We start from the raw sequence: 18,884 nt of genomic DNA, 5'->3' as shown, positions 1-18,884 counted from the left end.
AGAACTGGAAGATTTTTTTAAAAAATAAGGAAGGAAGGCTCTGTTAAATTCCCAACAATTAATTCATGTTGTTAAGAGATGTGGGAGTCATTATGTAAAGGCTTTGACTGCCTTGCATATAGTCTACCTGTGGTGATATATGCCTTTGAGAATTTAAATTGGTGGACAGAGTTAAGAGACACAGGAAAACCAGGTAGGACTAAGACTGAAAGAGTTCACACTGAGAGCTTCTGTTAGCTGTTAACTGTTCTATAGTTCATATTGTTAGATGTAAATAAACCTGTTTTAAACCACAACAGGTGTCCTTCCATCCCAATACTACCTGATCTGATACCAGGTAAGTCTGATGACTTTTACAGTCAGCAGTATCCAACTATACACCCTCAGTGCATATGGTTCCTTGTAGTCTTCTCTTGTCATCATTGTCTATGCAAGCATGAAATGTGAGTAGAGCACCAACACCTGGAAATGAGGGCCTCATTAAATACAGATCAAATATTATAGGAATCTAAAAAAATTGGAAAAAAAACACTCCCTCCATTTTGCAATCTTAAATAACTTCAAACTCACTAATCTAAAAAAAGTGAAATGTTGGAGTGGTATCTTTCAAAGAGGGAAGCCGCTGACAATATCATGCGTGCCAGTTCTGTTATAGCAGATTTCTTTAGCTAGGAGTAGAGTATTCTTGTCTCATATTTAATGTGCAGTATGAATCACGGCATAAACCTTTAATAACTGAATGAAACACAATGTTTTCTTGTACAGCAGTAAAAAAATACCTGGCAGTTGTACTGAATTTGTGACTTTCACCATTTCCTGCTGTTCAGATCAATTTTCTAATCACTAATGTTGGGCATTTTGAACTGAGAGGATTATTTCAGATGCATAGACTGGATGTTGTTGTTCTATTTTTGCATCTGTTCCTGCATGTATGAATACTTATATACCTTATGCAAATGGAAGCCTTATTAAAGCTTACAAATGTAAACAAGAATCACACTTCATATTCTTGAAATGCATTAATTCCTTCTAGGAGAGGTTCCTCGTCTCCTCAAAAGAAAACAAGTTTGGCAGCTGATTGTTATCAGTGTATAACATGGAAAAAAAGTTTTGAATAGCAGTTACTTTGCGTGTTTTGCTTGTATACTGCTGTTTAGGCTGTTTAGGCTTGCAAGATGTCAGTTCTCAAGACAGCATGTATTTCACCTTTCTAGCAGGGAGAGATTTGAAAATTTACTAGCATCAAAGCAAAGAGAGCATTAGGAATACTACTCAGTATGCCAGCTACTCCAAACTGCTGTCAACTGGCAGTACAGCATGGTGAGATTAGTTTAGGTCAAAGCCAAAACAGATGTTTGACATTTCAGACCAGCAAAACATCAAGGGTGAAAAATGGGTGAAAAATGATAACTTTCATTGGGTGAAAAATGATAATTTTAAGTGAACTGAGATTGCATGGTTATTCAAATGATTTATGAATAAGAGAATTCCAGAACACCCATATCAATTAGTTGTTGCAAAAACTACGTTGGTGTCCATGAAAACTTAAAAATCTACATCGGATGAAGTTTTTTCCAGCTTCTAAAAGCTTATGGCACAAGTTTGCTAGACTTTTAGGTGTGATGTGGTTCTTTCTTTCAAATCTGTACAGCTAAGTCTGATTTTTGCAATCCTGTATTGTGAAAGCTAGCCGTATCTGATGCATCTGATGCTTTTAAATGAGTTTCACATTAGGACCTAAAAAGCAAGTAGCCATTCAACTGATGTCCCTGCAAACACCATCAATTTCTGACATCAAAAATTACGAAACAGAAATGGTGGCAGCACAGTTGTGTTTCATTGTACTGCAGGATACTTGACAACGAAGACTGCAAATGTCATGAATGTCTGTGGATAAGGCATTGCAGAGTGAATAATTGAATATTACAAAATATGACAATGGGGCAGGCTCTGTACACTGATGCTTAATCTTTCTTTATAAAGTGGCATGTTAAGCTGATCAGATAACCTTGCTAGGGTACCAGAAGGACTCAAAAATGTAACTTAGTGAACCACCTGAATATAATCTATCAATGAGAAGCAAGACATCTGAATTGGAGCAGAACTTGACACAGCACTCAGAACTGAGTAACTGGGCTGTATGCAGCCTTTCTACCACTAATGCTCATGAAAGATTTGCTCACAATAACACTAGGAGGGAAGTTAGGCTCAGAATGTGTGACTGGTCCAAGATGACCCAGCAAGCTTCTACAGCAAAGTTAGGCTTCAAGCCTGTGTCTCCCAGATCCAAGTCCAACTAGTATCCCATCCTGGCTCTTGGTAAATCACTTCCTTCTCCATCGTCTACTAACAGCTTACATCAGCAGATAAGGGAAAAGGTGATGTTACCTTTCCGTTCATTACTAAAGCACCCCACACTGCCATAAAATGTGTTCATGAGGTAAGATAGAATAGAATGGGACCCCCAACGTGTGCATGTCCTGTTATTGCAGATATGGTACTGATTTGGGAACATTTTTGATGGAAAAGGTACTGCATACTACCACTGGTAATTACTGTGACATTCCTCATTAAAGTTTGTGTGAAATGAAACTCATATTAAAAGATATAATGTGAACAGTTAAAGATAATCTCTTGCTATAGGTCAGTGGTTCTCAACATTCCTAATGCCGTGATCCTTTAAACAGTTCCTCATGTTGTGATGACCCCCAACCCTAACATTTATCAATTTTACAGATGGAGAACATTGATGCAGAGAGTCTTAGGCGACCCCTGTGAAAGGGTCGTTTGACCCCCAAAGGGGTCCTGACCCCCAGGTTGAGAACCACTGCTATGGTAGAAATTTGGCACATGAGGTAGATGTGGGCTGACTGGTTGAGGGTGTGGTTAATCTCTGTCATGCAGGATTTCCAGTCTCTGCTAGGTAGGTGTGATGGACTGCAGAAGAAAAATGGAACCATTACTGTTTACACTCAGAGTGAGGCATAGAGAAAGGGAAGCCACCTGATTGGCTGAGACAACCCTGTACTCTGATTGGGTGAAGTAAATGGATGGGAGGTAATAGGACAATATGAAAGACTTTTTGGATTGTGAAGTTTCTGAAGTAAAGAGTTTTCTGATTTATCTTAGCACTTAACATAACTCTGCGGAAAGTATTGGCAGTCAGTGTGATTCTGTCTTGCCTTACTATGTGACAGCCCTCTGTGCTGTGATTTAAGCAAATATTAGACATACTGGAGTGTACTGGTACTAAGATTTTTGAGAGTCCAGGCTGAGGAACATATATATAATCAATAAGAATCTATCTTCCAGGAGCAGGAAAGAAGAATCCTAAAGACCAGTTAGTCTGCTGTATGGGATTTTGTTTTATTTTTCTCTTAAGGGAGTGTTTTAGGGTTTTTTTTAGGGTTTTCTATCTGTGAGGTCTGAGTAAGGGTATTGAAAGAAAAGTATCAAGCCTGATAGAACCCAGGGTGTGTATCCATTAGTCAGAGTACCATCTTACATAAGGAACTGTACTATCTGAAGAACATCTTTACCATCTAAACTTACTGAAACTGAACAAGCTTATTTAAACCTGTACCTGAGAACAAATACTGTTTATCTGCCTAAGCTCTCTTTTGTAAATATATATTTCTGCTTCCACTTCCATTCCTTTCTCCAAGTTATTCATCTCCTATTCCTGTCTTATCTTTGTTAGTAAATCTTGTATTCAAGTTATCTCTGCCTTAGTATTATTGTTATTTGTGCCTTATATAAAGGGTTTTTCCCTTTAAAAATAACAGACATCTTTCACTTTCTTGGAGCATAAGAGGGGTGTGGGAAAGTGTTTTTATTACCTTGCCCTACTAAAACCAGAAGCAGTTCAGTCCCTGGGGTGAACAAGCCTGGAAAATCTGACAAGCCGGGTCAGAGAGTGGTTTCCCTGCCTTGGTGATTTGAGGAGGGAGGATCCATTGTTGTAGGATTTACCTTTTAAAAAACCCTCTCTTTTGCCTTTAACCATGCCTGATAATAGAAAGTCATGGTGGAGATATAGCCATGGGAACCTGTATCAGCAGGGATAGTCATGGAGATAGTTTCATAATTATGCTGCTCCATAAGTTACTAAATTCATCTGTCCCATTTATATTCCACACAATCCAAGGATTTCAGGCTGGCTGGTTGTTTTCATCTCAACATCCTCACAAGTCACATGCCAGAGTAGCCCAGTGAGCTCCATAATCTCTGCAGGGATGCAAAACTCTAAAGTGCACTTGCTATCAAAGCACCAGAACAATGGTAGAAAAATGCTAGTAACCCTGCTTTGAAGATTTAGAAATGCTAAACAGTATTTTCTGTCTTCTGTGCAAATCCATGAGGGCATACCCTTAAACTGACAATAACACATTTCAAGAAGAAAATTCATCCTAATGAATATAAGAATACATAGGACTGCAAATGAGGAATGCAGTTGAGAGCATTCTCCCATCACTGGGTGATGGAAGTATTTATATAAATATTAATAAGCATGTAGCATAGACAACAATAGTGTCTTCTTCCATTCATTCTCTCTTTGGAATTATTAGTTCTCTGTAGACAGATGCAGGAAGCAGCAACAGATAACCCATCAGCTGTATATTTGCACAAATAAGGGAGATTTGCAGTGAGGGTCCTTCAGCAATTTGGATGCATCTGTTGAAGCAAATTGGACTCTATTGTTTCTGTTTCTCAGCAGTTGCTGGCAACTATGTGTCTACCCTCCTCTCCAATATGAGTGGCTAAGAATACTTAGGAACATAAAACAAGCCATTGTTGGCAACTTCAATGAAATTTAAACCTTCCATGTTAATTACTGCTAATAATAATCCCTATAGCCAACAGAAAAATATGAGCTACCAAACAGAAAAAAGGTAGGGGTCATACACAATGTCTGCCTTGTTTCCTTCTTGGCAACAAATGCAAATTGCAAGTAAAAACTCAGCAAAATTAAAATGAACAAGGACAGGGCAGGAAAGCAACCAGGCTGGTATAAAAATATAATATTTGGTAATATATAGTTTATTTGTGAAAATAAATTAGGCTTGGGCGAAATTCACCCCTGAGAGGTAGCAGAAATGACACATTAGCATTTAGCCTTTGAAAATGCGATGGGGGGGGGGGGGTAGTAATCTTGGATTCAGAAAAAATACAAAATCAGAGGCTTGCAAGGCTGATTCATGTGCGAAACAAAGTTCAATGAGTAAGTAAGGTCAGGAGATACAAATAACAAAAAAAAGAGCTCCAGTGCTAGAATTTCAGCAGCTGTAACTAGCCATACAGCAATAAAACAAGCACCTCTGCCAGTATTTCATTCAAAGGCAAAAGACCCCTTTGCATCTTTGCACCTTCTTGAGCTGTTGTGCAAGAGCAATGATGCTTCATGTGCTTGATGTCTGATCTTGAAGCTGGCATAATACTGAGGTTCCAGGAAGGCTTGCTGCCAACTTTGGCACACAGCATTTTGAGAAGGGTGTGGTTTATGTTATGTCTTAGATCCTCCTACCTCTGTTTCCAGAGAACAAGTGACAGCTGTTTGCTGTCCTCCACCCACCTATATGAACAGCAATGGCAGCTAGAAGCTCTGAATAAGATGATCAAGTGAACAAGTAGAGGTTGTTGATCCTAAGTGCAATTAACACTCAGTGGCTCACCCCAATTGCTAATCTTTTCATCACCCTTTGAGAAGTGATGGGAATAGACCCTTTCTAAAAAGATTGATGGAGGAGGAACAGTGAGTAGGCAAGTGAGAACATTAGTGATTATTCCAAGGGTCCTCGGGGGTCACTGGTTCATTTGACTGGTAACCAAAAAGGGAACAGCAGTTTCTGCTTCTCACTCATCAGAACATTCATTCATTCATTCATTCATTCATTCATTCATTCATTCATTCAGCACTGATGGACCCCAGTCCTGTCATCCCAGAAAACAGTTAGAAGGGCAGAGTGGGCACAGGGAGTTGCTTTGATAAAGATAGAGTGACAGAGTAGACAATGGTTTTGAATTGTTCGAAGGATGTGTGAGTGCTTAGTACAAACCAAGCACATGAATAACCACATTATTAACGCTATCAAAAGTATGAAATATAAATATTTTAAATGAACAATACTGTAGGCTGGAACTCACTTTATGTACATGTCTGTACCACACTGCTTGGGGTTATGCTCCTGAATACATACACTGGCCTTTTCAGTACAGACCTTTAAAAACATTTTTAGGCAGGAAATAAAATGTTTCCTCCATGGAGTTCCACATTGTTTTTACCCCAAAATGTTTTATTTCCGGTCTCAAAACATTTAAATAAATCCCCTGTTAAAACAATTCTCTGGCTGAAACATTTTGAAAATGTCTTCAGTTGCTACGTGATCTATTTACTACCTTCTCTGCTTCCCTGAACTTCCTCCCCAGTGCCATTTTCTGAGCTTTTCCTATTCCCCCTTGCTTGTTTATTTGTAGCATTTCTCTGTTTGTTCAGGGGGGGGGGGGATTGACAAGGCATTGAGTATATGAAGAATACAAAGTTCAGCATGAGGCTGTGAAGCATTGAAGCATTGAAGCATTGATTCAATGCAGAACTAAAAAAAGAAAAGAAAAATAATGTATTTTCAGCTAGGAATTGTTTCAAGGGAGTAAGTGCAGACATACATTGTCAAGGAGGGGGATTGAAAACATCTTAGAAATGTTTTAAAGGATTTGTGCAGGAAGAGCCAAAGGCTATGAATATGTGTGCACTCTGAGTAACTCACAAGATTTCACTATTTGATTTGCATGCCTGACAAATAACTTTAGCATCACTGGATACATGAAAGGGGAAAGATGAAAAATATAAAATACTAACTTAAAAGCAACATTCATGGTCACCACAGTCAAACAATAGCAAACCAAGTTGCATAAGAACCTGTAAAACACATGAAGAGGCTCCTCCCTCAACTCAGAGAGAGCCTGCTAAGCCTCAGCAAGCAGCGTGTGAGAGACTTTCAGAAGACCCCAGAGAGACATTAGAAGATTCTGTTCACTTGTTGGGTTCCAACTTTAGCCTGTTGTCCACCTTTGAAATATATATATATAATTGTGTGTGTGTGTGTGTGTGTGTGTGTGTGTGTGTGTGTGCCTGCCCTGCTTTGATTCCCCATCCCTCTTTTTTGAATTAAACCCCATTTGCATTTAAGTTCTGCTTGTGAAGGGTTATCAGTAATTGGAGGATCTGAGAGTTGTTTTTGTTGTTGTTTTTTACTTTTTTGGCCACTGGATAGCCCCCCTGTTAGGAAGTGGAGACCAGTGGGCTGGAGACGCTGCTATTTTCTTTTTTCAACTCCCCACTTCCCAAATTAGCCAACCTAAGGCCCCTTCCACACACACAGAATAATGCATTTTCAAACCACTTTCACAACTGTTTGCAAGTGGTTTTTGCCATTCCGCACAGCTTCAAAGAGCACTGAAAGCAGTTTGAAAGTGCATTATTCTGCATGTGCGGAAGGAGCCTAAGACTACAATTTCTTTCCTCAGTTGGCAATGGTGGGGGAAACTGGGTTACAAGTCCATCCAAAGATGTGAGCTCTGCGTTGTGAAAATTGATGTTGGAAAGCTAGTTTTGAAGGTGACACTGAACTTCTGTTTCATTTAGCTACTTCTATAGAATCCAAAAGGCACTTTCCAGTGCACTAAAACAGAGCAATGCTTGTCAGAATCACTGCATGAAATCAATCAATGTAGCCTATTTTAGATTGGCAGCATCCAGTGCCTTACACTTTCTCCTTCCTACTGCTCTCTTTGAATTAACAAACAGTGAATTTCCAAAAGTAACAACAATTAACAGCCTTTCCAGATATTATCACATTGTTGTTATTTTTTTACATTTGGATTAGTTATAGCAAATAATTAAAGAATGGGAATTTTAAATTTTACTTTATGATTAATATTTGAATGCAGATTCCTTGAGGGTAGTAGGGGAGATACCGAAACCTGGAGAAAAATTCTTACTCAGATATGGTGTAAAGTAGAAAGCGTAGACAAAAGCAGCAGTGGCGTAGGAGGTTAAGAACTCATGTATCTAATCTGGAGGAACCGGGTTTGATTCCCAGCTCTGCCGCCTGAGCTGTGGAGGCTTATCTGGGGAATTCAGATTAGCCTGTACACTCCCACACATGCCAGCTGGGTGACCTCGGGCTAGTCACAGCTTCTCGGAGCTCTCTCAGCCCCACCTACCTCACAAGGTGTTTATTGTGAGGGGGGAAGGGCAAGGAGATTGTAAGCTCCTTTGAGTCTCCTGCAGGAGAGAAAGGGGGGATATAAATCCAAACTCTTCTTCTTCTTCTTCATTTACCATGCATGCCTAAACAGAATTATATCTTTTTTAAATCAGTAGGAATAGAAGAGTTAGATAGATCCGTTTCCTCCCACCTGAACCCTTCAGAAGAGGCCTCAAACAATGACCATGCAGTGGTCCCTTTGTGACTTTAGATCCATGATGCTACTAAAATCATGCAACTCACTCATAGCCTGCATGCAACATGTACTTGTTAAATACAGTAACTAAAAGCTGACTGCACAGAGATTGGTTTTTAAGCCACATTTTTCTCATTTTCTGATACTGCTGACTTGGCTTCTTCCATAATATATTTTGGCAGGAATTGTTGCAGCCTCATTCAATGTGATCAATCCAAGTAATTATCTGAAATGCAAATCAGTTTTCTAAGTTATTGGAAATGAGCTCTGGTGAAAGTCTAACACATCTCTGTCTGGGATGTCAGAGTGTCAACTCATGCTGGATAGAGGAATAGCCAAACAAAACTTGGTAACTCTACCACTTTGTGTAATCAGTGAGGTGAATCCCAGATTTATACTCTGAGACCTGGGTACCCAGGGGAAGGGTGCACAACATTTACTGAGCTGTTACAATCATTGGAGCTTAAAGCTGCTCAAGTGGATTACCCTGCAGACAGCCAGGGAAGAATCCTTCATACAGGCTGTTTAAAGCATACAGATGATAAGAGGCCTTAAGCAACCTTCTTGTGTACAAGATTTTACCCTTAGGGTTTAAAACATTTGTGCCAAGAAACCTTGAATACTTCCTTCAAAATGCGCTTTCAGCAGTGACAGCAGTATGTTCTGTTTTTTTTTATTCCATTTTCACCTAAGACTGTAATAAGTTGCCAGGTCTGGGAAAACATTAAGTTCCAGTTTTGCACAGAAGAAAACATTCTTTCCCTGTATTCTAGTTTCCTTCGAGTGAATCAATGGCTGTTTCCACACAGCCAAATAACAGCGCCCTAGGGACGGAAAAAACACTGTCCCTGGGGTGCTGTTTGCACAGGCTGTCCTAGCCCCCCCCCAAGTGGTGTGAAGATGCCACTTTCAAACCTCACCCCCTGAGCGAGGTTTTTGAAAAGCGCCATCTTCCCACTGGCGCAGTGCGAACCACACCAGCATGAGGACGCTGCTTTTGGCTCCCCCTCCAGTCACCTGTCCATCCAACACAGCTCTGCAGGGCTGGAGGGACACACCTACACTGCCCTCCAACCCCTGGAGATTGGAGGGTAGCATGGGTGTGTCCCTCCAGCCCTGCAGAGCTGTGATGGACAAAAAGGTGAGTGAGCTGGATGAACCGGGGGCGGCTCCATGTAGAGCCGCCTCTCCGGTTCGTTGCATCTTCGGGGCCGCATGCACGCTATCGTGCGAATGGCCTCCGAGCCTCCACCAGCACAATTCATGCTGGTGGAGGTGCGTTTCCACCGCCGTGCGGAAACAGCCTATTAGTATTTCAAAAGAACCTTTTTTGACCAAGTCTGTCCATGCTTACGTAACCTACATTATTATACTATCCTTCCTCCAAGGAATTCTGATTGGAATACATTACTCTCTCTTCCTGAACACCTCTTTATTCTTTATGAAGCAGGTCATGCTGAGAAAGTCTGAATGCCCCAAGGTCACCCAGTTTGCTCTATGGAATATTGGGATTTTATTCCCAGGCAGCCTCTGGTCCCAGTCTGACACTCTTACCATTATAATAAACTGGTTATCAATCTTCCAATTCTAACTATATGAATTAGTTTGTAGAGGTTGCTGCTGTCTGCTGAATGTGTATAAATGAACAGAGTGTCAAAATAAATAGCCTACCAAGCAAGTAAAGAGTCCCCTGGACCCAACAGTAGTTAAAGGGTCCCTCCTCTTGCTAGCCGGCAATCTCTGGGTTACGAGAAAGAAAAAGAGAGGGGGAGGTGAGGACGTGGAGATGGAAAAGCGGACCCAATTAGTAACCCCCTCTCGGCACACACAAATAATTAGTAACCCACTCTCGGGAACTGGTGAGAACCTGCTGGATCCCACCTCTGGTCATAACTACTTCCCTAGCATATTTAATTTTGATGATCTGTGAGCTATATTTGAAATGCTTAAAAAATGAAGATGCAAGAAACAATCATTACTGAGATCAAGTTAATATTGTGAAAAGTCTTTGGAAGGAAAAGCTATCTGATCTGGTGGTGAGAACTGAATTGTACTGCTTTTTCCGCCATTACTATTCTATCACCAACAATGTGAAATAAGTATTTGTTTATTAACTTTTATCATACAACTTTTAAAAGGTACATTTTTGTGGGAATAGCTGCTTTCTATTCTAGTACTTTCACTGCAGCTATGTTTTATTGTTATTAAACTACCTCAGTGTCACGTTGCAGTTAGATGTCTTTGCGAAAAGTTCTTAGATGTATAGAAAAAGTTTTCCAGAGATTTGGCTGCCTAAGCAGAGAAAGAAGGATGGATAAGATATTTTTATTAGGAGTGTACAAATATGGCTTTATCATTTCTGGCAGCAATGGCGGCAGCGGTAAGTCGCAGCTGCTTCTTTGAAGTTTCTTCCTACGTGGTGAGAATCCATTCTAGAAATTGGCATATTCAGGCTGAAAGAGTGTTCTAGAAAGTTTGTAACATCCTGATCAGTAGCTGTCCAGATATGAACAACAAAAATATAATGGGTTCCAACGACTGGTGCTGTCAGTGGTTGTTTTGAAGGCAAACTTTAAAAGACAGTAAAATTAGGGTTATGGTCTTGTTTACCTATAGACTGAAACCATGACTTATAGACAATCACTCAATGTTTTACCATAACAGATGGCAGTTTCATTGCCTTCAGCCTGGTCAGGTATCTCTTTGTACGAGGATATCTGCATTATTATAGCCCAGTTCCCATGCAGCTACAACTTAGATATCCATGTGCACACCTGTTTCTAAGAAAGAGGCAATGTACATTCATTTTTCAAATGAAATTGGGGAGCAGTACCTGTGTTAACATGGGAACCACTCAACACATATACAAAGAAAAATCAAGTGTATTCTGTACACAAATTGTACATATTCACTGTCACTTTTAAACAGGACTCGTGACATGTGACACATTATTGAGACTAATTGCATGTGTTTAATAAAACAGCTTCAAACTATGGGATCAGATCCTGGTATGATGAGTATAATTTATGGAGCAGCCCCTTTCCAGCAGTCATACTAACAGCGGATAATTAAACCATGGTTTCACATTATGTCTGAGCTGAGGCTAAGATTTCTGCCTGATATATCCTGTTACATATTCTCCAGTTATTTTAAAGAAGAAACAATTGTGACGAGTACAATATGCGAATCACTGCAGTCAGTTGATAGCACGGTACTACAGAAGCGTACATCCCTCCTCTGCTCTGTGATCTGTTAAAGCTTTGTTCACAGCAAAGTAAGGATTCATTTTCTTTTCAGCTTTGCTTTATATCGTACTACCCATCTGCACATCTGTGTCTTACTAGAGTGAATGAAGTTAGAAAACAGTGTTTTAAACATTCCTCCTGCACCAGTACTCATTACCAGCCCTTGAATTTATTATTTTTACAGTTTTCTTTAATCTAGTCTCTGATTTCAGTTTACAAAGAATTTTCAGTACAAAGTTGTACATGTCTTATTTGAATATGTTTTCTGAGATTTACTGGACTAAATAACTATAGGATAGTAAAGGTCAGCATGTCAATATCTGGCAATCATATGAGCAGTGTATGACAAATTAATGGCTGGAAAGGAATGAAATGAAGCTTTCTACCGTAGTAAGAAGCTGTAATAAAATCCTGAACTAGGTATCACAACTCCTGGGTGCGTTAAATGACAGCTGCCAATAGAGAGACTTGTAATAGGGGCAGAACTATCATCAATATGTTATTGGTAAGGTAATGTTGCAGGGGTAGGGAACCTGCGGCTCAAGAGTCAGCAAATGCGGCTCTTCTGCCCTTGCACTGCGGCTCCATGAGCCGAGCTGCCGGCTTCATCCTTGCCTGCCCTGCAGGCAGCAGGGCAGGCACACCAACTGCCCGCGGACGGTTGGGCTGCGCCGCGGGCTTCCCCTCTCGCCCGCCCCATTGGGATGGGGCGGGCGCTTTCCCGGCGGACGGCGAGGCCGAGCTGCCGGCTTCATCCTTGCTTTCCCGCCCTGCAGGCAACAGGGCGGGCGCATCCATGCGCTACTCAGAATGAGTGGAGTAAAAGGTAAAAACCCACAATATATACAGTGTTATCTTTATTTTAAATGTCAAAAATTATTTGTGGCTCCAAGTGTTTTCTTTTCCCGTGGAAAACGGGTCCAAATGGCTCTTTGAGTGTTAAAGGTTCCCTACCCCTGGTTTAGAGCTACTTTTAACTGAGAAGTTGTTGCTTATCCACTCCTTAGCAGATAGGCAAGTCAAACTTTTTTTTTTGCTTATGCCTTGTAGAACTTTTTGTATTTTATCAGCATGTATTAACTACCGTACTTCTCATTGTTGAACTTGGTTGGCACCAAATCCCAAGCATAGAACTTGATTCTTACTGGTTCTGAGAAGCACATCTACTGCTTTGAAATCCTGAATAGAATGCTATGGGAGTGCTTAGTCTGGGGGCGGGAGGAAGTTGATTCCTCTTCCTGCGAAATGGTATGTGAATGTTGCCTAGGGTTGCTGATAAGTATGGCAGAAGAAACACATACTACAGATGCCTGGGGCAAGCTCTCTTTATTTATTCATATTTTTTACAATGTAGGGTTGGTTGGAGCTTTCAAAAGAATATCTTGAGTTGATCTGTGATGCTATATGGGTATGGTGCCTTAAATAACACTGTAACTGGAGTTTTGCTTTAGGCATCACACTGGGAAACTGGCTACTTCCAGCTATTCATCTTTGTTTCTTTCTCATTACCTTTTAAAGAACAAAGGCTGTGAATATTTTAGTAAGCAAATGGACTTCTATACTAAAATGATAAAAAGTACTTAAGTGTTTGAGCATGAATGTTATCCAAGCACAATGAGGATTAGTAAAGCAGTGCTTCAGAGACTCTGCTCAGACTATAAAAAAGGCAAAATATATGCTAATTCTCTGAGTCCATCGATAGGAGTCATTATTTAAGTAAATATTTATATTGCCATCATTCATGCCTTTTGCATGTCCTCACTCTATGCCCTTAAATGCTGTGTAAAGAAAAATATTTTTGGTTCAACTTTCACTCTTAATGTGAAATGATTTGACCTGACAGGAGAAGAGGTGACAGTCAGCCACTATGTTGCTGATTTGAGTTCCACTGCCAAAGATACAATGCTGTAAAGAAGTAAAAATAGTCTTTCTGCTATCAAATTGGTGCAATAGATCTTTACAGTGACCTGCATTACCAGCTGGTGATTTGGTATTTTTTTTTTTTGCCAGCTCTGCTAGCCATTACAATTTGACTGCTGTTAAATCAGGTGGCCTTGTACAACTCTTTCCTTCGCAACAGGATTTTTTAAACTTTATGTTTACTATGGGCATTACATGAAAGTCGTGTGTGTTAAAGGCCCATTTGTTCTTCCATCTTAATGGCCCTATACAAAGCAATTACATGGATGAGGAAGATAATTCCATATTGAAAGTGTCTTGTCCTCCTCCTCCTCAAGTCAAAGCTGACTTATGGCAACCCAATAGAGTTTTCAGGGCAAGACACATTTGGAGGTGGTTTGCCATTTTCTTGCCCCCTATCACCATGCTAATATTCCTTGGAGGTCTCCAGTCCAAATATTAGCCAGAGTCAGGGCTAAGAATGTGTTACTGGACCACAGTCTCCTATGAGCTTTCATGGTGTGAGTATGAATTTGAACCTGAGTTTCCCAGGTTCTAGTCCAACACCTTAACCACTACACCACAAAAGCTTCTTACATCATTATTGTGCAAAGTATTGATGTAAATTCACCCTGATAAGCACCACTATTGTTTCATTAAAGTAAATGCTACTCGTTACAAATATCAAATGTGATGGAACTGAAATATTCAGACCTACAGGGTTTTTTTAGTTTTCTCCATTTATTATTTGTAAACAATAATGTGGTTTGTTGTTGTACACCTAGTCCTTTTCAATTATGAAAATTAAATTTTGTACTTTTATGTTGCTTTTTAGAATGGATGAAGGTAGGATTTCAAGGAATGGCCTAGCAACCAGTGGGAGACCTACTTGAGTTGTGGGGTGGGTGGGGTGGGGAAATCAGGATATAGCAGGTGACTATTGGCAATTGTGTGATATCACTTCCAGGAAAACCTAGATGTGATGTCATGCCTTTTTAGGAATTGCTGGGAACTGTACAGTAAAACCACTGTGTTTCTAGAAGTACCTAAAGAAGATTCATAGGATTCATATCTCTTACTTTTTTACCCTAAAGTGAGCTCACACAATTGCTGATGGCATTTAAAAAAAAATTCTTCTACTGGCTGATTACCCAGAAAGAATATGGCAACTGTAGCCTGAAGAGAACTTTTTGCTTTGGGCTTGTGCAGTTACAATAGTAAAATGTTTTATTACCTTTTAAACAGAAACAGTTATCTTTCAAACATATATTAACTGTGATGAATCTGTAAGTGAACATATGTATATCAAGCCTCTATATCATAAATTTGTACTTTTAAAATGCTTTAAATAGGGATGTTTTAATATTAGTATACTTGTTGGGGGAAACTGCATTATTATGCCATTTTTTCTTTTTCAGGTTATTATTATTATTATTATTATAACAACACAGCACAAGTGTCTGGAATTCATCTCTGAATATCGAGTCCTTCCCAAGGACCTAGGATATTAGAGGTATTTGCGTAGAATATGTGCAGTTCCTAGAAGTGCTGCTTTCTGCAGCATGTGGATTGATGTTCAGTCCAAGTTTAGGCTTTCCAGATGTTTTTCAAGATTTCTTGGGATTCCTCCTAGAGCACCGACTACCAGTGGGATTACTGTTGTTCTTTTTTGCCACAATCGTTCAACTTCAATTTGTATTATTATTATTATTATTATTATTATTATTATTATTATTATTATTAATAATAAACCGCCCTCCCCTGAAGGGCTCAGGGCGGCGAACAAACAAATAGATAAGAGCACAAATAAAATCAAATTTTTAAATAGTTATTAAATATGGCTCTATATGTTAAAATCGACCCCCATTAAAATGCAGCATCTATCAAAATTACCGATGGCGTCCTACTCGTAGTCCCCTAAGAAAAGGGGGGGGGGAGGAAAGAAGAGGGAGCGGGAACGGCAGGGTCCACAGATTTTAGAAAGAGGGGGGGCATCAGCGGCCGGGCTCCCCAAAGGCCCGGTGGAACAGCTCCGTCTTGCAGGCCCTGCAAAATTTATTAAGATCCCGCAGGGCCCGCGTAGCTGGAGGTAGAGCGTTCCACCAGGCAGGGGCCAGAGCTGTAAAGGCTCTGGCCCGGGTGGAGGCCAGCCGCATCATTGAGGGGCCAGGGATCACCAGTAAATTTGCCTCTGCTGAGCGCAGAGGCCGATTTGGGACATATGGGGCTAGGTTAAGTGGTAGCTGAGTCTTTCTTAATGTTGATTTAAAGTGATCCCTCAGCAGCTATTATGGTTGCTAACTTCTTGGTGAGGTCTGGAATTCTCTAGGGTTTCAACTAATCTCTACAGAGATCTGCCCTCTTGGAAGAAATGACAGCTTTGGACGGTACAATCTATGCCATCACATCTATGCTGAGCTTTTTCTTCCTCCCAGAGCTTCCAATATACTGTCCCCAAATCTCCAGGAATCTCCAAACCTGAAGCCAGAATTGGCAACCCTAACAGCCATCAGACTCTCAATCTTTATTTTTGGAACTGTGATATGTAGTTTAAATAGGGGTTAGAGGACTTTTCTGCATAGCACAAATAAAACGTCTTGAGGATGTTAAAAGAAGCATTGTGGGGAAGCACTCCATATAGCTTTTCCCCTAAAATGTCAGGACGTTTTATTTCTGCTCAGCCACGGTTTTCATGAAAACACTGAACTAGAGATCTTTTCCCCCCCTCAAGAATGATTGAAGACATTGTGTAGAAATCAGGAAACATCTTATTTTTCCTGCCCAACTTCTAGCAGCTCTTACTTTCATTTTTGCTGCAGGTCACACCTGCCATTTTCTGCTGCTTGTGGTTCTCCCTGCCATCTGTCATTTGGTGAAAGCCTCACCTTGCCAACCCTTCCACCCCAATACTATCTTGCCAGCCTCCCACCTTCATACTCACCTACCAACCCTCCCCACCCCTAGCCACCCCTCCTACCACCCCAAGCCTTACCTTTCAACCCTCCCCCATGTCTCACCTTGCCACCCTGCCTCACCAGAACCCTCACCTTTCTGACCTCCCCCACCTGAAGCCTCTCATCCCACCCTCTCCCAATCTGCCACCTCTTTCAACCCTCCCACCACCCCAAGCCACTCTGTTCCATCCTCTTCCACCCCAGCCATCACCTTGCTGCCCTCCCCTATCCAAAGACACTCCTCTCCACCCTTCACCCAGAGGTGGGATCCAACCAATTCTCACCACTTCTCTAGAAGTGGTTACTAATTTTTTCTGAGTGCTGAGAAGGGGTTACTAAAACAACCTCCCTGCCCAATAGGGACTGGAGGTGTGTGTGTGCGGCGGTGCCACTGTTTGAATCCCACCACCATCAGAACCTGCTATTAAAAATTTTGGATCCCACCACTGCCTCCACCTATCCTCATCTTCCTTCCTACCTCAAGCCACACTCTTCAACCTCTCCCACCCCGAGCCACAGATGCATACCCAGGTAAGTGCCACACCATGAGCAAGGGTGGGGAGGGAGCTGCTACATCCCCACTACAATCCACTGCTGGGGATATGCTTCCTCTTCCACCCTTTGCTAGGGCCCATTGCATCTCCCCAGCAATAGGCTTTGCTGCTAGTCTATAAATATTTTTGTAGATTTGGCTTAATGTACAGATATGCAACAGAACATTTAAATTTCTTTAATTAAAAAATGGATCAGAACAGATGACTCTGTCCAACATCTCTGTTATTCTCACACACATAGAAGTCAGTCAAGTCAAACCTTAAACTTTCAAGCAAATATATTTGAAGTGATTTGCAAGAATTTGTTTCCTGCCATTTACCTCTGAAGTGCATTCCAACCATGAATTTCATCCCATGAGGAAGGTGGTTAATTGGTGCACCTTTTCTTAACCCATCATCAGTGAGGTTATGGATACAATATAAGAATTTAAGCCAAATGTAATGATAGGTCATTAAAAATTCATCCCTGGTATGAATGCATCCTTCATCCAATTCAAAAATTTAAAATGAATGATTACTATACCCTTTCCCTACAAAAGATCTAAGTGTGGTCAGGAGTGTTGCAGAAGACAAATAGCATGCTATTACAGTAGAGAATAGTCCCCAAGTATTATAAGCAGGCAGACAGGCAATCAAGCAGTGAGTTGAGGCGGGGAGGCGAGCAGGCCCAGTGTGGGGCAGTGGGAAGATGGGGAGGATGGGAAGGCTGTTGCCAAGTCTGGCAGGACAGTGGCTTGCTACCACTGTCCTGTTGGGCTGGTTTGGTGTTTGCAGCAGTTAGAGGATGGGTGGGGAATCGGGCCCTGCAAGAGAATGGGTGGGCGGGCAAAGGCAGGAGGCAGGGAACAGAAGAGGCTGATGAGACAGCTCCAAGCACTGGAGAAACCACTGGCTGGGGCATCTCTCACCCACCTTGCCAGAGCAACACCCCACGGAGGATGTGGGAGTGCATATTTGTCCATGCTGTGTGGCTGCCCTGAAGATCAGGCAGCCTGATGGCAGCCTGAACCAGTGAGTGCCCCTCCAACTTGCCTTGGCAACACTGGTGGCAGCTGCTGTGTTTCTCCCGTGTGCCCTACTTGGAAGGGACCCTACAGAGCCTGGCCTGGCCTTGACATTCCCAAATTTGATGCAGTCCCATGCACCACCTCAGCCAACGGCTGCCATGATGGATGAGCAATGCAAGGCAGATTCCAAGAGGTGAGGGCACTGTGGGGCTTGGGGAGGGGGAGCTGTTGGCCTTGGTGTACACAGCAGGGGAGCTGCCATCTCAGCCCCGGCACCTACTGGACATGGCTGCTTGATTTGTAGCCCACTTTCTATTCTTCCTCCCCACACAAAAAGAGATTTCAAGCAATTAGGCACTTAAAGGGGGGTAGAATCACACCTTCACTGCCAGATATAGAGATTTGTGCTGTTGCCATAAAAACAGTTTCTCTGGGCATGTGCTCAATGTCTGCCTGAAATAGTTTCTGTTCTGTTTGGGGTTGACCTGGGGAAGAGGGCCCTGTAGAACTAGGAGCTGTGTTCGGTCCACTGGGCCTGGCTTGGTGTTTGGGGCAGTGGGTGGGTGGGAAGGGGGAGACTGTTGCTAGGCAGTAGACCCAATGGGAGCATTCTAGAACAAAGAAAGTCCAAGAAGTGGCAGTGGATGAATTTAAAAGTTTTATTGGATCTTTTAGTGGGACAGAGTGTAATTCTTATTATAAGGATTTGTATTCTTTGTAATACCATTATATTAATTTTTTAGAGATTTGAAAGATCCATAA

At 41.4% G+C, this 18,884-nt stretch overlaps 1 protein-coding gene across 2 annotated transcripts in view; it reads left to right on the top strand.

Moving 5' to 3' along the window:
• Nucleotides 1–18,884, top strand: part of KCNIP1 (potassium voltage-gated channel interacting protein 1) — a 677,814-nt gene that overhangs the window by 228,226 nt on the left and 430,704 nt on the right. The gene's annotated exons all lie outside the window — the stretch shown is intronic.

Source organism: Sphaerodactylus townsendi, linkage group LG03 (assembly GCF_021028975.2).
Source record: "Sphaerodactylus townsendi isolate TG3544 linkage group LG03, MPM_Stown_v2.3, whole genome shotgun sequence".
Taxonomy (NCBI): Eukaryota; Metazoa; Chordata; class Lepidosauria; order Squamata; family Sphaerodactylidae; genus Sphaerodactylus; species Sphaerodactylus townsendi.
Note: the sequence above shows the minus strand (reverse complement) of the source record. Positions and strands in the feature narration are given on the sequence as shown.